The 5,272-nt window shown below is 42.7% G+C and overlaps 1 pseudogene; it reads right to left on the reverse strand.

The window, feature by feature from the left end:
• Positions 1-537: 537 nt before the first annotated feature.
• Positions 538-1,109, reverse strand: LOC102772717 (annotated as a pseudogene).
• Between the last annotated feature and the right edge of the window lie 4,163 nt (positions 1,110-5,272).

Raw genomic sequence — 5,272 nt, forward strand, 5'->3', positions numbered from 1 at the left:
CCCATTTTTTTCTTCCCCAGAGTCCTCCTTCTATATCAAGTAAATTTTCTACAGTTTCCTTGCAATACATGTATTGTCTATTTTGAAGACTTTCCTGTAGGTGAATTATAACTTCTCAATACAAGCAAATTTCCATACAGGGTGTATTATCAGCAAGATGAGTTTCCACTGGAGGTGAGGGGGTGTGGGGAGAATGGAGACAGGAAGCTGGAGAGTATGTTTAGGGGGAAATCTAGAGAAAAGGGGAGACCTAGCAGTTGATGGGGAACTTAGGAAAGAGGGAAGATAGCTGTGATTTGAAGAAATTTAAGGCAAGAAGAGAGACGTGTAAAGGGTGTTTTATGGTTTGAAAGATGATTTGCTACTTAAACTCATCCCCCTTCACTTTATAGTCTTTTTTTTTTTACAGACAACTGTCTAGTTTTCATTTAATAATCATAAACTTAACTCTGCAATCCAGCTAGACTGGGAAAGGGCAAGGAAATTATGGAACCCAATGAACTGTGGCAAGAGCACAAAGATTATAGAACATTCCAAGCAAATAATGGTGAAGGGGTGCTCTCCTGAGCTACAGAAGGAATGGTCTGGTGGTTAAGATAAAACACAAGTCAAATGTATTAGACTTGTCCACAGTCAGCAATGGAGATCTTCTTGCTGATCTTGCTATTCCTGGACCCAAAGCGCTCCATGGCTGCCACAATATCCATGCCTTCCTTCACCCGGCCAAAGACCACATGCTTGCCATTCATCCACTCAGGCTTGGCAGTGACGATGAAAAACTGGGAATGATTGTGTTGGGTCCAGCATTGGCCAGGACAAGATGCCAAGGCCTGTATGTTTCAGGATGAAGTTCTCATCCTCAAATTTCTGCCCATAGATGGACTTGCCATCTGTGCCATTATGGCGTGTGAAGTCTTCACCCTGGCACATAAATCCTGGAATAATTCTGTGAAAGCAGGAACTTTATAACCAAATCCTTTCTTCCCAGTGCTCAGAGCTCGGAAATTTTCTGCTGTCTTTGGAACTTCGTCTACAAACAGCTCGAAGGAGACGCGGCCCAAGGGCTCACCGACGATGGCGATGTTGAAGAACACGGTAGGGTTCTCCATGGCCGGCCACGGGCAGCTCTGGGGCCGTGGCATCTACAAAGCCCACTTTATAGTGTTAAAGTGAGTTTGACATGTAGGTTATAGTCTTTTCTAGTATCACTGAAAATAAACATTTATCTAGTAAGGTAAAAGAATTTCAACTACTTACTATTTGAAATCATCTTTATATACAAGTTATCCATGGAAATGGGTGGAGAAAACAGGGCTTAGGACCAAGCCCTGGGAAGCTGCCACCTTGAAACTGCTACCTTGAAGCCAGGTAGTGAAGAGACAATAAAGGGGGGAAGGCAACAGAAGGAGAGAAAGAGCAGCAATGTGGCATCCTGGGAATCAAGAAAAGAGTGTTGGAGCCAAGAGTGCTCATGCAGCTGAGAGGCAGAAGGCAGAAGACTGGCCCTGGGGTCTGGCTACATGACAAGAACATTTTTGGAGGCCTGATGGGAATGAAAGCCAGATAGAAGTTGGTTGAAGAGAGGCTTAGAGGTAAAAAATGACAGCCATCTGTGTAGCAAAGCCTTATGAGGAGGTTTTCAGGGAAGGAGGGCGAAGAAAACGTGGCTACTGGAAGGAAGCCTGCGGGAGGAAGGGGACTCTGTGTGCCACAAGGGCCGCAAAGCAGGAGAAGGTGGGTGCGTATGCAGGAGGGACCACGTTGACATTGGTAGAAAGAGCATTTCTAAGATATGTTTCTTATTGATTTTTAGAGTGAGAGGAAGGGAGAGGGATAGAGCGATAAAAACATCAATGAGAAAGAAATGTCATCTCTCAGCTGCCTCCTGCAGGCCCCCTACTGGGGATCTAGCCCACACCCGGGCATGTGGCTGGACCGGAAATCAAACAATGATTTCTTTTTTTATTTCTTTTGTTTTTGATCAATCCTCACCCTAGGATATTTTCCCAGTGATTTTTTAGAAAGAGTGGGAGGGAGAGGGAGAGACAGAGAGAAACATCAATGTGAGAGAGACACACTGACTGGTTGCCTCCTGAATGCATCTCAACCAGGGCCAGGGAACCTGCAAGCAAGGCATGTGCCCTTGACCAGAATCAAACCCGGGACCTTTCAGCCTGCGGGCCGATGCTCTGTCCACTGAGCCAACCCCGCTAGGGCTCAAGCAGCGATCTTTTGGTTCCTGGGTCGACACTCAACCATTGAACCACACCAGCCAGGCAGAAAGAGCATTTTTAAAACTCTATTTTTATTGACTCTATTACAAATGTCCCCATCCCCCCACTTCTTTGCCCACCTCCCTCCAGTCCCACCCCTTTCCCTTGGTCACCACCACCTTGTTATCTGTGTCCCTGGGTTATGGTTAATCCCTTCACCTTCTTTGATCCAGTCCCTCCCACCCCTCCCATCCACCTCCACTCTGACAGCTGTCAGTCTGTCCAAGAGTATGTTCTCATGAAATAAGATACTCAACTGAGATGAGTGCATGGAGGTGGGTTAGGTAACTGATTCTCAAACTTAGCTGCAGAATTCTTAGTTGGAGAATTTTAAATAGCAATTGTGCTTAAGCCCCACCCCCAGATTCTAATCTACTTGGTATGGTGTGAAGCTGGGGCATTCTGAGTTTCCAAACCTCTGCAGGTGAGGCTAATAGCAAATTTTGAGAATAACCAGGCAAGCATTTCACAGGCTAGATATGGTATAAGGTCTCAGCTACTTGCATAGGTCCAGATTACAGGCTATGTGGAGAACAAAAGAAATACAAGTCATTGCTTGCTTTTGAGGAGCCAAATCTGTAAGCTCTTTGGAAAGCTAAAATATATGCAGGAAATATAAAAATAATTTAGGAGCATTAGCAAGTATAAGCATATTAATGAAAACAGGGTACAAGCCACATATGATTATGCAGAATAAGGGATCAATTATAAAGATGATGTTTCAGAAAAAAGCTCATTAAAAGAGAGTATTAAGCTACATTTTAAAAATGTGAAAGGTAGAAACTGAAAGATGTTTGAAGGACATTTCAGATAAGGATAGCAACATGAACAAAAGCAGGCGATCAAGAAAAATATGGGGAAAGCACATATTTCTAGGTAACCGAAGGACAGGGTGGGAGAGAGAATTTTCACTATATACCTCTTTTTTAACCTTTAAAATACTGAAACATGTAAAAGTATAACCTTTTTGAAAATAATAATTTTAATGGAAAAAGATCAATCTGGACTGAAAAACAATTAAAAATAGTGAAAGTGAGGACAAGGAAAAATGAAAAAGCTAGTCGTATTGGGAGTGCTAACAATATCCACAACAATATAATGTTTTTTCTCTCATTTCATCTGAAGAGACAGAATAATAACTTAACTCCATAAGGTCCCACATCACTTAGTGAAATGAGGTTTAGCAGGCATGAAGTGAAAAGCCATCGTGGAGCTGTGTATTGGTTGAGCTGATCTATGCCTTGTCCTGATGGAAATATGGAGAGTCAGATGAAATGTGTTTCTTATTGCTGTTTATTAGGAGGCAGGGGGACGCTTTTTGTTTGTTTTTGAAGTACTTTATGGCTCTTACATTATCACTTACTTTGAGGAGGTAGTCATGTTCTTTCATGTGACATTTTTTTTCTGAAAAGAGGGTAAAGGAAAAGGTTATTTTTATAATTACATTGAAAGAACAACTTTTCATTAAAGTAGGATGCTTCTGTGCCTTATATGATTTAGGGGAAAACTGTGTTGAAGAGCATAAGAAGCATAACAACCTGAGTATTGACTGCAAACTGAAATTATAAATTACTGAAAACAATCTAAGTCAGTTAATGCTGCCTGATGCTCCTCAGAATGATACTAAGTTTACCTATAGGTCTTTAAAATATATTCTGATTGATTTCAGAGAGGAAGAGAGAGGGAGAGAAAGATAAGATATCAATGATGAGAGAGAATCATTGATTGGCTCCCTCCTGCATGCCCCCGAATGGAGATCGAGCCTGCAACCTGAGCATGTGCCCTGACAGGGAATCGAATGAACCCTGACCTTCTGGAACATAGGTCGACACTCAACCAGTCAGCCACACAGGCCGGGCGCCTATAAGTTTTTGAAGAGGTGGAGCTGACTAGGTGAAATTAAAATAAACACACACAAAAATCATGATTATTAACGACCAGAGGCCTGGTGCATATTCATGCACTGGTGGGGTCCCTGGGCCTGGTCTTTGGGAATCAGGCCAAAACCGGCTCTCTGACATCCCCCGAGGGGTCCCAGATTGTGAGAGGGTGGTTCTTGGGTGATGCCCCTGGAATCGGGCTCCCTCCTCTCTGGTTCTGGGTGGGTCACCCAAGAACCACCACTGCCAAGTCACCGTAGCGTGGAAGCTCCTGTGTTGAGCGTCTGCCCCTGGTGGTCAGTGCGCATCATAGCACTGGCCAGTCGGCTGGTTGGCTGGTAGCTTAGACCAGGGGTCCTCAAACTACGGCCCGCGGGCCACATGCAAATACAAATATTGTATTTGTTCCTGTTTTGTTTTTTTACTTCAAAATATGTGCAGTGTGCATAGGGATTTGTTCATAGTTTTTTTTTAAACTATAGTCCAACCCTCCAACGGTCTGAGGGACAGTGAACTGGCCCCCTGTTTAAAAAGTTTGAGGACCCCTGGCTTAGACTTTTATAGATATAGATAAGGCATAAAACAATAAAACTGAGGCAATTATCTGTATTATGAAATTATTATTTCTTTACTCTGGTATATTTTAATGGAAAAGTTTGGTATGTTTATTTGATTTATTTTTAAAAACCAATTTAGATAATTTTTCACTTTTATAAAGTGAAAATAATCATATTAAATATTGCCAATATTCATTCTTCATGCTAATATTGTTTATCTTGGTATGATGCCTTAGAGTAGAAAAAGCATCTTACATAGTAGCTCATGCAGTCTTTACAATAGTCCTGTTACCATTCCCATGTTGCCCAAGAGAAATGTAATATTCCCAGAGGTTGATTTGACCAATGTCTCTTAGCTGGGAAGTATCAATATCAATACCAAGATGGCAGCCGGCAGCCAGGCAGCTTGAAACTCCATGAGGCTTGCTTGCTGCAGTGACGGAGAACTCCAACGTTCCCCGCCTGCCTTGCCAGCCTCTGAGCCTGCAGTTTAAGAAACATTGTAACAAATATAGAAGCTAAACAAAACCCCAGAAACCTGCTTTCAGCGAGCCCAGGATCT

This window comes from Myotis davidii, unplaced genomic scaffold (genome assembly GCF_000327345.1).
Source record: "Myotis davidii unplaced genomic scaffold, ASM32734v1 scaffold226, whole genome shotgun sequence".
NCBI classification, from domain to species: domain Eukaryota; kingdom Metazoa; phylum Chordata; class Mammalia; order Chiroptera; family Vespertilionidae; genus Myotis; species Myotis davidii.